Raw genomic sequence first — 15,356 nt, 5'->3', positions numbered from 1 at the left:
CAGGATTACCAACTATAGCTTTCATTATCACCACTATTCCATGGAGGCCATTTTGCTCTGTCTCTTTCTTATCATTCCATCTTAAATACTGACCTTAACTGAGACCAGTGAAGTATGCCGTGGTTTCCGGTTTGTTTTGTGACCTGGTCTTTGCCTTGCATGCATTTCTCTTTCTGTATAGCTACTCAATAAATATGGAAATCTGGGAGGGTTCAGTCTCCAAAAGCGTCAGATCTGATCCATAGGATGACATTGCATCATGGACTATTCATTAAAAGCTTATCAAACCGCATTGTCAAGATATTGCTTTCGCAACCTTCACAGTTAAAGTAACAAATGATCAGTCAGTAAGATTTCATTTTAAAAAGGAAGCCCTTTGTTCATTGTGTCCTCAGAAATCAGTACGTTTCAGTATCTTATCACATATTCCATGTTGTAGTCAAAGGTTTATTGGTTAATATATAGACTGTTGGACAGGTGTCCTGATGTGGATCATGTTAGATTTTAAGGCTCTGCTTCAGATCTTGGTTTCATAGTATGAGCCGAGTGACCAAACGAGAGCCTGAAAATTCAAACTCAGAACATGATACTGTGACATTTAGCAGAATCCATGCTTGCATCTGGCCTTTCTGTGCATTTCTTTTACCGCAGGCTAACGTCATCCATCCACAGCAGCTGTTTCTAAAATTACATTTCCTCATGCTGATGTTGGTTTGTGTATGAGACGTAGGTTTCAGATCTCCCTCTCCTTGTGTCTGGGATAAACCTTCAAGGAGATGCTTGACAGTGATGTGAGGGGGTGGGGGGTTGCTTTTCTTCTCTACCCGGCAGAAAAGAAGTTTCAAAAGCCTGTCATCTCCAATTTGCCTTGACCATCGGTTATGAATGACATTTCAGTCACTGAAAAATTGCAGCCTAGAACCCCTTTTTATAGACTTCCCCTGCTTCTTTTTAGACATCATTTTGCTTCATTTCAAACCCTTCGTCTGATGTTTTAAATCCACCGTTTGCTTTTTCTATCTCAGTAAGTGACATGTCCTGATCTTCCTGATAGGTCCTAACAAGTTGGGTGTAAGGAGTTAACAGTTGGGTGGGAAATACAGCGGAAATTTCTAATCTACCTTACATAAGAGAAATCTGAACATTTATGGACATTTTTTTTCCTTGTTGACCCAGTAGATGTGGTAGAAATTAGGCTATTAGGAATTTGTCAAAAGACTGCTGTAGCAGGATAACTGCATTGCCTTCAGATAAGAAGGGAGGAAATGGTTTGGAAACGGCCAGTTCTGCTTATATATCCAAAAAATGCTAGTTTATTTGTAGGTTGGTTTGTATTGACCCATGCAGTGAATGCAATACTCTTGATGTTTTGTAATCTTCTAATAACTAGCATTTGCATTCACAAGTTAACAAATAGATACAATGTAGTCAACCCTAAATCTGCTAAATTTTCAGACAAACCAGATTATTACAAACACCAGAATAGCCTACTTCTATGAAAACACAATAAAAGTCAAAAAAAGAATACAGGAGACTGTCCACTGTTGTACTCACCCAAGATGAATGAATGCTGCAAGTCAAAGACTTGATGCAATCTGCTGGGCTTCCTTAGATAGAAAACTTTTTAACCAAATCCATTAGTTACCTGAACTTGACAGCATTGTTTGACAATTAGGTCACCTGTTTCTGTTTAATTTAGAATAATTTAGAATATATGTTTAATTTAGAATATATGTAATTGAATTGGAATCTGCATGTATGATTAGAAATTATATTATTATTAATATAATAATAATAATAATAATAATAATAATAATAATTATTATTATTATTATTATTATTATTATTATTATTATTATTGTTGTTGTTGTTGTTGTTGTTGTTGTTGTTGTTGTTGTTGTTGTTGTTGTTGTTATTATTATTATTATTATTTCTTTACATAGTTCTTTTCTTTGGTTGATTACCTTAGGATGATGTGTTGTGAAATTAACTTAATATGAATACATTGAATTGAATTGCTTTTCTTTAAGCTCTGTGCTTGCTCCTCAGTAATCCTTTAAATCACACAAATGTTTCTGTCATCAGGGGATGTGGGATCAGCCATCAATCAGCCATTACCATGTTTTTTTTTAATCTGCTGAATCAACTTTTAAATGGAGGATCTGCATGTATATGCAACAATATGGCCAAAAAGTTTACAAGGGTAATTCTCAGTTTTTTAAACACAATATTTGTAACTGATTAATTTCCAATTATCATAGAATAGACACTCTCATGGTGGTGTGCAGCTTGGTCCTCAGGAGGTAGCTGGTACTTCAGTAGGGATTTTCCCAGGACGCATTGGTCAGTATGTTTCAAAAATGATCCAAGGAAGAACGGGTGGTGAACCATGGTCAGCTCCACAGCCCATTGATTTAAGGCTGGCTCCTCTGGTTGAGTCTGGCTCAGATATCTGAAGATATTATTGCTGCTTCTGAAAGGAAGTTCTAACAATGGACTGGAGGGTAACAGAAACAGGTGGTCAGTGTGATGAAACGGTTTTCCTTTCCATGATACGGATGTCTGGTGTTGTAAATATTGTTCACATGGGGAATACATGACACCGGGATGCACTATGGGGAAAAAGGCCCACAGTGCATCCTATAACAACATTTCTGATACAGAACTCCTGCTAAGCATTGTTACAGGTCACGTACACAATTCCCTATAGGTGTAATTTCCCGATGTCTGTGGCCTAAACCATAAATGGTGAAGGGATGGTTTAAGGAATATGAAAAGGCTTCAGGTGTTGCCTAACCATCCAAATTCCCATCATCTCAGTCCAGTCCAGAATGGGATGTGCTTGGCAGCCAAATCTGATCCATGGAGATACCCCCTTCCACCTTATAGGACTTCAAGGATCTGCTCCAAACATGTTGGTGCAGGATCCCACAGCATACCTTCAGCTCTACTGGAGTCCATACCTTGACGTGTTGCTTTTAGCAGCAAAAAGAAACATGCAGACTGTTCGGCAGGTGATCATGGAGACGAAAGACGATCTAAAACTAATTGCTTTTTTTTTTTAAGTATCACAAAATTGCACAGGCTAACTGCTTTAGAGTAGGCCAAGTCTTATGCAAACAAGGCTTCTAAGACATCAATTTTTTATTATACAAAGTAGATAAATTATATTTAAAACTTTAAGCTTACATAATGCATGGTCTCTGTACGAACATTTCTATATTGTAACTACAGTTGCCACATTCGCCATTATCATCATCATTATCTTTCACAAACTATTATCCCATAATAGGCCCTGTAAGTCTGTGGTGTCTGCAGGCCAGCCATGAATGTGTGGGTGTAAATGATAGCTGGATTATGCAGATAATGCAGACAGCTGGACGTGTCTTCGGCATTAACTGACTGAGGACTGCCATGAGATCTCTCTCTCTTTCTCTCTCTCTCTGTCTCCTTCCTTTCTTTGTCTCCCTGTGTTCCAGCTCCCCTCAGCATCAGATCACTGTTGCTAGCTGTGGACTTGGCCTGAATACAGCATGCGTGTGAGAGCACAAATGACACGTTTACCCTTTGTTGAAGCTTTTAGGGCCGTCATATTCTTTTCAATCCACCGCCAGCGCTGTTGAGAAAAGGATTTCTGCCTTTTATCAGCACGACTCTTTGGTTATGCCCACAAGCAGGCTAAATACCATTTGGGCGAGAGAAGCTTTCTGGCTGGTCCATGAAACTACCTCAAAGATTCTCAGTGAGCCTAAGCTAAACCTAAAACTGGGCTTTGAAGGGAATAAAAAGCTCTTCTGCCTCCAGAAACTGTCACATTTGTCCATATTTTGTTGATGCAGTATTTTTTTAAAGGTCCCTCGCCTTGTTCAGTTTATTAATCCATGTTTTCTTTGTTTAGCTGCCTCTTGTCAGACTTTTCTTTGAGTCTACCATGTATCAGGACCTCTGTCTGCTTAAATGCTCCAATCTTCAACCCTTACCCTCTGTCATTCTGCAGTTTATTGATCAGTTATTTTGCCGAAAAAGCCAAACTGCAGCAGAAACTAAGTTCAATAATAGCAGAGAAATAATGTGAAAAACAAAATCAAATTCAGCAGTGCAAGTCAAGAGTTCAGAACAGTTCAGGACCTGGAAACCATCCACAGCCGCAATCAATCAATAAAATTGTCTTGAGTGCAGAATAGACTTTATTTCTCATTTTCCGTTAAACCTTACAGAAAGTTTACATCTTTTGGAAATCTGAGGAGAAGTGTTCATTAAAAGCTCTTCTTTTACAGAAGCTTTAAATATAAATAGTGTAGAAGTTAAGAATGTACACGGTTTATTGACTCTAAGATTGTTGATTGCTGACAAACTCTGACATTGAGGGACATTTTTAAAGCCCAAACTCTGTGAAAACCTTATTCACGGATTGGACACCAGTAATTCACCTTATTATCTCACCCAGAAACCCAAACCCATTGCCTGATGCTACACTTTTGTTCCGCCTTAACCTCCCCATCAGCCTCCTTGACATGTGTGCGAGGCGGCTGTGGCCAAACTTGGTTTGCATGCAACTCAGAACACACTGTACATGATCCCTGGTCCTCTTGTCTGTGCATGGATGGAAATAGCTCAGGAATCATTACCAAGACCTGTCAAGTTGTGCAGGCTGATGTGAAAACAGCAGGACAGAGAATAAACGTCTTTGCGATTGTTTTTGTTAATTGGACGGCTCCGTTAATGGATTCACTATAGTTGTTTCTGTTCACGAGTTTTATTATACAGCATGTAATTGTTTATAGCAGTAATTCTGAGGTATAACACAGTGCTAAATTGAAGAGCAGATCCTATAAAAGGCCACGGTCAGTAACTGTTTATCGTCGTTGTAATCCTATGAGTTGTGAGAAGCATTAATGGAACAATATTTAGTTTAAAGCGGGATAAGAACATAGTTAACAGAATATAATGCTGCTCTGTTCTGTCTACAAGGATTTCCACATAAAATATTACAATAAAACCTAACAATGTGTCGGATCACCTAATAAAATTTTATATACTTTTGCATATATATATATCAACCCAATAAAAGTTAGTATTTTTAGCAAGGAAATAAACATTAAAACTAAAAATTGAATTATTATTCAAGTCAAATTACTAAAAAAGCCAAACAGTCAAAAAGTAAAAGTGCTAGATATATGACTCTGATGTTCCAACCTTCACCTGTGGTTATGAATTCCTGGATACAAGCTAAAGCTGAAATATCTCATCTTTGGCTGGACTCAGCCTTAGGGATCAGTTGAGGAGTTATCTTATTCCTTTGCAGGTTTTCTGGGCAAGTCTCACTGGGAGGAAACACCAGGACAAGCCCAGAACTCCATGCATGAACTACAGGAGAACCTATATAAAACAGAACGTAATCAAAAAGCTGAGTTATGTCATTAGTTTCAGTTGAAAATTATTTTCACTTAATTTGAAAGAGAATTATACAATAAACACTATATAAACATATAAAGTGTTTTTTGTGCTTATTTTCGGATACTTTTGATTATGGCTGCTAACTCATGGGAATCCAAAATTCACTTGAAAATATTTAAAGAATAATTCAAAAAACTCATGTAGCTAACCAGAGCCTTTCCCGTGATTGTGTCATATCATGACCACGACATCTCCGTACTCGGTGCGCTTTTACTCGAGAGTCACATTCATCCAGCACGCTTACAACATCCACTCATCCATGCATTGATACACAGATTAGTAGACAGCTAGGGGTTAACTGTCTTGCTCAAGGGCACATCAACATGTGGTTGTGGGAGCTGGAAAGACGGTTGCAAACTCCTAATTATTAGATGACTGCTCTTCCCACTGAACCACAAAATCAAACACCCAAAGTAAAAAGAGAGCTTAAATGGGGAAGTCTACTCTTGTTTGTTTTATTGAGCTACAGTTTTTTTCAGGAAATCATCAACAGCATATCGGCTCTCTCCTAAACAACATTGATCTTCAGCGTCTCAGAGAACAGCAGGCAAACTCTCTTTAACATTGAATAAGCTGTACTTCTCCACCTTTTACTCACCCAAAAGATGAGGCATTAGCGTTTGATGGTCTCCCTGCTGAGATGCAGACCTGCCAGCACTGCTGCAGCAGACATGTTTAAAACAGCTAGAATAATGGCACCTTATAAGCTTTATTTTTATTTTTTTTGGAACAAATTAGCGCTTTGACTAAAAGCAACTGCAGCGAAAGTCAACAGAATGTTTCAAACAGCAAAAATGATCATATAATCTGTATTTTTGGTAATTACTAATTATTTTTCATGTTATTGTCGGATTATGAACTTACATGAGGCTCCAGAGGGAAATTATTGTACACCATGCTGCTGTAATGATTATTACAGTTGACAATCATGGGTTGTCACAGTTTGGAGTTTATTTTTTTTATGTCCTGTAAGTCAAACAACATAGGAAGAAATCTCCTCTCACTAACATGTGCCTAACCTGTCTAAGCAAAATGCACACCTACCTACTCTTTTTGAAGTCATTTACAACCTGCTGGCATACCTCTGGGAGTACATCCGACAGTTTATTGGCAAAATTATTAAAGTTCTTTTAAATCTGTTGGTTTATTGGCGCAGGCTTAAAAAGTTATATATTGTGTGTTTTTTTGTTTTTTTAAGAAGCAGATTTCCCTTTATAGTTCCACAGAGGGGAAATTCTGTCTCTGCAGTTAACCCATCCCTTAGGGAGCAGTGGGTTGCCTACACTGAGTGGCTCCCAGGGAGCAATCTGGGGCTAAGGGTCCAGCTCAGGCACCCATTGTGGCAGTCTGCGGGGACCGATCTGGGCTTCTCAGAACACAAAGGCGCTGCTCTAACCACTAGGCCAGCACTTTCCAAAGGTCAGAACAGCCAGAGTGCAATGGCTGAGCCTTGCTCTGAGAGATTCACCTTCATGATCATGAAATATTTCCTGCCAGGAGTAAACTAAAGGCATATATATGATGAACGATTACCTTTTGTACTACGGAGTATTCATTTGTCATGAAATATTAGATGTTTTCTGGTGCTATTTTTCCAACCTGGAATAATGACCCTGTGTGGGGTCGCACTAGAGCCGAAGCAGCATGGTATAAAAAAGAGCAGTTGCTCTGAACATGCAGATTAGGTGCTAAAAGAGCCACTTCATCTCAACTTTGAGCAGAAATGATTGTGCTCTGCCTCGCATCACAGCTGGTTGAGCATGTTGTTTAATGGGCAGGAGTGGCATGGTCAAGGTAGTTACTTCCTGGAGGCGACGAGTAAAGATCACTCTACTAACGCTCTGGGAGGAGCTTCTGCCAATGAAGCAGATTTCATAAGGATTACTCAGACATGCCCGAATAAAGCATAATATCACTTTGTTATGATTATATAACTTCATCAAAATCATGCCCAAAGACTCCTGGATAGGTTTGAAATGTTTTCAGAAAAAACTGAGCTGATTTTGCATGATATAGGCCCTTTAAGAAGGCCTGTCCAGATTCTTAATGTTTGCCTCCTTTATTCATACCGAAACGAATTTTCATGTATGTTAGGGTTCATTATCACATTTGAAGATTAAACTTCATCACTAATAAGAAACTGGGAGGAAGTCCATTATTCTTTCCACTTTGTGCAATGCACCAGCACCACTGGCAGTGAATAGGCCGCACACTATGATGCTGCCACTACCATGCTTCACATTTTGTATATTGTTCTCAGATGTGAAAGTTTGACTTGTCCAAATATACCTCTCGTCATTGAGGGCAGATAGTTCAATCTTTGTCTCATCTGAACATGAATCGTTTCTTCTGAAGACATCTGGATTCACCATGTGGGTACCTGGAAATATTAGTCATGCTTAAAGGAGTCAATTGATGGCAGAGGCTTCTTTGTCTGGTCAAAAATATTAAGAGCTCCTGTATGCAACAAGACTACTGCAGGACAAAATAAGTTTGAAAATCTAAATAAAGAGGATATTTCTAGCTAAGGATCTGATGCAAAATCAACTATATCCGAGAAAAGTGTATGCCAAAGACTGATAGCTCACTCATTCAACAGTTCGATATAGACTTTTAAAAATTCTTGATTTTTCCAGGGAGAGTTGAAGCAGTCGACAATCTGTTGCAGCTTCCTGTTGGAAAGCAGATATCAGGCAGGTCCAAGTCTCTTTTTTCCTCCGCTGCCTTTTTAAACTTGTCTTGATGGTGTTTTTATAAAACCTGTCTCCCTCCGGCCCAGTTTTGACATGTTGGTCCTATTCTAAATAGAAGAGTAAAGATGATAATGTGGGTTTGACGGTTGGTAAAACGAAACAGTCCATCGGGGTACAGAGTTGCCTGGTAAGTTAAGAGCTACAAACATAGGAGAAAAAATTATGACAAACAGGATTTCTGTCACTCTCTGCCTTTGCTATTAATCAGGCAACATTATCTCAGCCTCAAAAGGCTTCTGCCACATTGTCTCTACAAAGTGATGACTGAAACCAGAGCTGACGCAGATGTCAGTGATAGAACAGATACTCATGGCCTGCTGAAATATCTTTGACTCATGGAAAAAAAAAACAGTCAAGAAAAAAGTCTCCTTTCAACAGAACAAAAGCATTTGTAATAAATAAGTGATGACAAGATGTCACTTTAAGTATTAGAAGTCAGTAGAAAACTTGTACACTTAAAGGAGACAGGGATGATCCTCCAGTAAAGTGGAGTTGGCCTACTATTTCTGAAGTTTCTCCCAAAAGTATTTTTATGTCTTTGTACTGCAGGTCCGTAATTTTCCGGGATCTCATAGGCTGTAAACTGTAGAAAGGCATTATCCCTGATGCATTAGATCAACAACACCATTGCACAAGAAACCAGCAATAACGAATTAACGACCATAATAGAGCTGGCAATGTTTGTCCACTACTCATGGCAGTATTATTAGAGTTAATTTAAACTGATTGGTTTCCTAGCACAGGGTTTGGGGCGGCCGCTCCAGGACATTAATGTTAGCTGACTTTATTAATCCTGAGACCAGTTTTGTTGGATAATGGATAATATCTTCCCAATTGTGTCAAAGTCAAATAATTAAGAGGTAGTTTATTTCTGTTCCACCCACTTCGTGCTGTAGACCCAGATCTCACACAGTGAAACAGTCCCACAGCATAATGCTACCAACACCATGCTCTACACTTGATAGTGTTCTGAGGTTTAATAGCCTCAGCTTGACTCTTTCAAACATATCTCTTGTAATCATGGCCAAAAAGCTCAATCTTTGTTTTGTCTGACCTTAAAACTCCTTTTTTTTCCCCAGAAAACATTTAGCCTGTCCTTGTGGATGGGTACAAATTTCAGTTCAGGTCCAATGTGTCGATTTGGAGCAGAAAAAAATATTACCATTCCCTCTTGAGGAGCAGGAGGTAACAAGTTTACGAGAGGACAAACGAAGAAAATATTAGATAAAAAAGGAGTCACTTTTTTGAGCTGCTTTGTACACAGAGGTTGTATATGGCATTTTATTTTGAGTGTTTTTACAACTTGCAGCCATTTAGTGACAGTTCAATTTGTTAAAAGAATAAAACAAGATAGGATCTTGCTATTTGAAGCAACATATTGAAGCAGATTTTTCCAGATTCAGGAGCAGGTCAACCTCACCAAACCATTTCAGCTTGAAGATGACTGACTCTAAGGATGGGATCAAGGTGCAAACTGTTCATTTGCTGGTTTGCCTGCCCACAGTAGAGCCTCACGTTTTGCATAAAGTTTGCAAAGGTCCCACCTAAACAGTAGTCAGCAGTGCATGCAAGAACAATTTGGTCTATTTCTCTATGCATGCTTGGGCACAACCACATTTATTCTGCACTTCCAACTCCCCTAATTTTTCTCCAGCTCAATTATATTAAAATTTCACTGTTGACTATTCTGTTACAGGACATTGAGACTGGAGCTAATTTAAAAAAAAAAAAAAGAAAAGAAAAAAAAACATTCTCGGCACTAACAAAAATAAAAGTTCTAGCCTAAAAGATTCCACAATTGAGTGTTTTTTTTGCTCTAACAATGGCTAAAATGACCTTTCAGACAAAGAAAGACTCAGAAGGAATCACAGCAATGCTTCCCACTTCCATGTAGCTCAAGCAGCTTTTTAAAAAAATATTCTTTTCCTGCCGTCAGTCATCTCATTGTGTTGGTGTGCACCCAAAATGCTCAGCAATAAACTGCAGATCAACAGCTGCTAGCAGAAAGCAGGATAATGGATAATTTAGGAGCTTAATTTGCACAAAACAGGAGCTAATTTGACAGAGAATATGAAATTAAATTCAGAATGTAAGACAGGCTGTCCATACATCACGGTTTACAACTATCATGTGAGAATACTTGCTTTGGGATAGTGGGATCTTGCAGCTTGTTTTCTCAACACCAAACAAGCCTGCTTAGTTGGATTCAACTTTTGTCATTTAAATCAATGCATGTATCAAGTTTCTTAGTTCTAAACTTAAACTAGGTTGAGACAGAATGGGGCAGATGGTTTGTTTTGCCACTAGTAGAATACAATAGAACTATCCTTGATCGTCACACAATGAGGAAATACTGGTTTACCAGCAGATAAAGCTAAAGGTAAGGAGAGCATGCAGCATAGAGACAAAGGTGAAAACAATAAAAACAAAAAAAGGACAACAGACTGTACAGTAAGAGCAAATTTACAACAAATGAAAAAAATACTGTACAGTTATTATGAAATATAATACTCAGATTGAAGCAATTTACAAAAATGTGCCTGTATTGTTACATATAAAATAACTGACTATTTCTAAGTATGAAAATAGCAGCAAAAACAACAGGGGCATAAACATTTATGGAGTTTGTCAGCCGCTGGGAAGAAGGATCTGTGATAACGTTCCTGCGCGCACCTCCAGGAGGAGCACTGAGCTCTGCAACAGCAGCATGCATGGGATGGGAGACATTGTCCAACAGTGATGTTGTTTATAGTTCTTCTGTACCACCATCTGCACTGTGTTGAGGAGGCATCCTAGGACACTGCCAACCTTCCCGACAAGAAAAACAACCTGTTCCTGTTTTTGGCCCAAAATGCTATCAAGCCAAAGATGAAATACTAATATAGGTCTGTTGAAGCAGCAGCATTGTCTAGTATTGGTCTGGTGAAGGCACGTAGAAGTTACTAATAGATAATACTAGTCACAGAAGTGAAAGAAGTCATATCTGCTGCTACAGAAGCAGATTCTACATGTGTCCTTTTTCATTGGAGCTGTGCTGCTTGTTTGGATGTGTTGTTTCTGTGACCTTTTGTCCTTCAAGTTGTCAGACAGGTTATGTGTATGCGATTTTGTGCTTGGAGAGGCCAGGTAGTGAAATCTAACCAAGAACTTTGGTTAAACACAGTTAATTCATGATTTAACAAGGTCAGTCAATGTGTCAGAACATAAGGCCGTGAATAACTATTCTACTCAATAAAATACGCATTATAAAACTGCATTCTGTATTTGCTCATGTTATTTTTGTCTGATACCAAAATTCTTTGATCTGTGACACAACGGCCAAATTGGAAAAAAAAAAAATCTTTGACAGGGTAAATATTTTTGTGCTTTATGCTTTCCTGTATGACACCAGTATAGTCAGATTATTAAAACGAGTCCTTTACGCTTTGCAATACTCACCCTCGACAGGAAAGTCCCAACTGCTCTGTAAGCTTTTTAGTCTTAAAAAGAAGGTCTCCTTTGTTCATTGTACGTTAGTGAAATCTTTTATTCCACTTGGGGAGGAAGTTGCAGAAAATCTTTCGACCTCTCTATTGAAAATACCTTTTTCTATCTGTATAATTTTTCTACTACATCATTTTTATTCATGTCTGAGACTCAAGACTCTGCTTTAAAATGAATGTGTATTCTTATGTTTTTCCCTCAAACAAGTTAGGAGGAAGAACAACAGTCCTTAGGCACCCAAAGACGAGTTAATATTGGTATTTTGGGAAAATCTTGAATATATCAAAATGTATTTAAAACATGTACTTTTTGTGATGAGGCAACACGAACATGATCAGTTACTGGGCTGGACCTGTAGGCTGTTTAGCCTCAGAGTGTATTACTTAAAGTATTTTAGTTAAAAACTGATGCAGTGGATGGTAGATTGCCTTGCCAGAAAATCTGTTGTGAATCATCACTCAGTGCAGCCTAAAGCCCACTGAAACAGCTGGGTGGGTTGTCCCCTCTGTCCACTGCCTGTCAGGGGAAACACCACTAACCACTGAACACCTGTTTCACGCAGTAACCAGTCTATGCCCTGAAGGGAATACGGCTGAGAAAAAAGTTCCTTTACTGGACAGAAACTACCAGTCTTAAAAGCAAAGGAGGAAAAACAACTGAATGGATGGCAAAGAGGTTTAGAAATGGAGAGGATTGGTTGCTGCACAAAAAAGCAGAAATAGATCATGAAAGGAGTTAAAGGAAGAATTAGGATTCTGGTGGGGAAGTGGTTGGTGATAAATGGGCTTTAAACAAAAGATAAAGCTTAAAGATCCCTTGGGATAAGATACAAAGTAAAATGGGATCTACCGAAACTGGAAAACCCGAAGAAAAAAATTTGTCTCCTTAGAAAAGCAGATTTGCTTGGATTAATATAATGGAACGTTATCCATCAATGCCAGTCTGCAGCAACTTCATTAAAATCAGACACAAACTGGACCTTACTGGGACCATAAATCCTATAGATGCTTCATGTCAAAGCAGAGAGAATATGAATAGATTTCAGAGTAGGTAGCTGTAAAAGCACAAGAATATTTTCCCACTTGCTCCTTAAATATTCTGATCGACAGAATGGAAAAGCTACAAAATCAAATTTGTCTCCTTTGTACTCTGAAAAACACAATTTCCAGCACTGAAAAAAAAAAAAACAGTTTGATTGTATTGCAACAGACAATTTGCAGAATGAGTGTTTGCAATCTTCACAAAGTGCAGCTGCTCCGGTTCATGTTTTGACACGAGGCGCGGCGCAGAATCTCTGTCTCACACTTGCACTCAGGTGAATAGCAGCAGATTGTGCAACATCAACGGCACTTTGAAAATCTCAGAAAGGCTCCTTCGCTGTGAACATGCTGAATGTGTGTCTGGTTCGCTCGCTGCTTGCACGGGTGCTGCGTGAATAAGCGCCCTCATGGTGCTTAGGAGAAACACAATGATGAGGGGAAACTGGGGCACCACAGTGGCAACCGCGCCCGACCCCGCAGCTCAAGGAGGCAGATTGTAGAACAGCTGTGAAGAGGCATATCGGTGATGAAGAAGAGCAGCGGAAGTGCTTCATCTTCTGAGTTTTAGAAAGGATTTAGGCTCCACCACGGAGCCTCTGGACTCGTGCTATGCATCAAAGCACACGGTGAAAGGTGCGCCAGGACAGAGCTTCAGTTTGTTTTCACATCTAGTCGAGGAAACCCTGCAGCAGGAATTGTCTGTGTTGTTGCAACAGTATAAGGGAAATATTTCCTATATCCCTGTATACACTGCACTCTGGTTAAAGTAGAAACAAAAGTTGCCTATAAAATCTAAGAGAGAACGCATCTAATTTCACATTTTAAACTCTTGTGCTTTGATGTACTTTTGCCTTGGATTTCTTTGAGAAGAAGCTGAATATAAATCCCACAAACACATTTTTCATCAAATGTGGTTGATTGTTTTCATCTTGCTGGATTCCAGCATGGGAGGAACATATTACAATGCATTTAATTTCCCAGCAAGTTATTGCCAACTGCTGAGAATCTCATTTGTGCAATTTCCTGTAATCGTTTTTCTTGTTTTCCATACACTTTTGATAGTTTCCTTACTTATACGTCCTGGTCGGTCGGCCCCCTTCCATGTCATGCTATCATTTACCCCAGTGCTGTCAATTTATGATCACCTGTCTGATTGACAGGCATGCTTTTGATCATTTAAGTAAACTGATATAACAATGCAGGCAACTGGACAGCTTTTAGACCTCTGAGAAGCCAAGTGAGGTACTGACAGGCCCATATTTGGTGACTTACAGTGTGTTGCAAAATTATTCACTTTTCTTGACTTTATACCTGTTTTGTTACATTTCAACATAGTAATTTAATTTTTTTTTATGTAAAGGATCTGCACTAAGCAGAGGTGGCAGGCTTAGAGACAAATACAAAGCCATTTCCAACTGTAATTGCTGCAAAAGCGGATTCTATAATGTACTGACTTTATTCGGGTGAACAGTTATGCACGCTGAAGTTTTCTGCTATTTAGTTCTATTTGGTGTTTGCTTCACAATAAGAAAGAAATTACACATCTTCAAAGCCATCAGCATGTTCTGTAAATGAAATGGTGCAAACTCTGAAATGGTCCATTTTAATTACAAGGTTTGAATTAACTAATCATGAAAACTGCTTAGGGATGTGAATACTTTTGACCGTATGTCATTAGCCAGCTTCTCATCTTGAAGGGGTGCTGTAGTAAACACAAATGGTCTGTCCTACAATCTGGCTGGTGGACTTTTAACAAAAATACCCTAGAACAACTGCAACGTGGTGTGTCACGTATTAAGTTCTTACTATAATTACACAAATTAGGGGAAATGCGGTGAAGTGCATCAAAACGGAACCAGTCACTGAACTCGACCCAAAGTTCGTTCCCCTCAGTTGGCGCACCAGACCACCAGTGTATGTTACCCAGTAGAATGGGAGATATCAGACACTCGTTTAAAATGTAACACTCCATATGTACTGTGCTGAGTTCCACTCTAGACCTGTACTAGAGTGTACAGGTCTGTTTTACAAAACAGTACCACCATATGCCCCCCCCCCCCCCCCCCCAGAAGAAGAAAAAGATTCCAGGACAACACACCCTTCCCCCATCCCAACAAATATTGTTAAAAATGCTATTTTTATTCCTTTCTGAAGCCATCGCTCTAAAGATTACCCAGAATACCGTTTACATTTTATAACAGTTAAGCTATGAACTACAGAGATCTAAACTAGAATAGTTGAAAATATGGCAAAAATAATATTGTGTTTTTAATATTCAAGAGAAACTTTTAGATATAATTACATTAAAGATAAGTTAGATGATTTTTCCAGAAATATATGTATGACAGACCTGTCCAGGGTGTACCCTGCCTCTCGCCCAGTGGGCGCTGGAGTTAGGCACCAGCATGACCCCATGAGGGATTAAGTGGGTCAGAAAATGGATGGATGGATGGACGGATAAGTAGGACACGCCCAAGTCACTTTTTGAATAACTGCGCATGCACAAGATCATCTTACCTGCTCTTCCACTTTTCTGGAATAATCTCCCAAAAAAACTCTGGTCTTATTTCTTTCTTTCGAGGCCTTCTTCTTTATCTCATAAACTTGTAAAATAGTTTACTTC

At 38.9% G+C, this 15,356-nt stretch overlaps 1 protein-coding gene and 1 pseudogene across 1 annotated transcript in view; one reads left to right on the top strand and one right to left on the bottom strand.

Moving 5' to 3' along the window:
- LOC105925584 (ALK tyrosine kinase receptor) overlaps positions 1-15,356 on the top strand; it is a gene marked incomplete at its 3' end in the record, with an annotated part of 482,037 nt that overhangs the window by 153,692 nt on the left and 312,989 nt on the right.
- Positions 6,830-6,960, bottom strand: LOC118561069 (annotated as a pseudogene).

Source organism: Fundulus heteroclitus, unplaced genomic scaffold (assembly GCF_011125445.2).
Source record: "Fundulus heteroclitus isolate FHET01 unplaced genomic scaffold, MU-UCD_Fhet_4.1 scaffold_55, whole genome shotgun sequence".
NCBI classification, from domain to species: domain Eukaryota; kingdom Metazoa; phylum Chordata; class Actinopteri; order Cyprinodontiformes; family Fundulidae; genus Fundulus; species Fundulus heteroclitus.
Note: the sequence above shows the minus strand (reverse complement) of the source record. Positions and strands in the feature narration are given on the sequence as shown.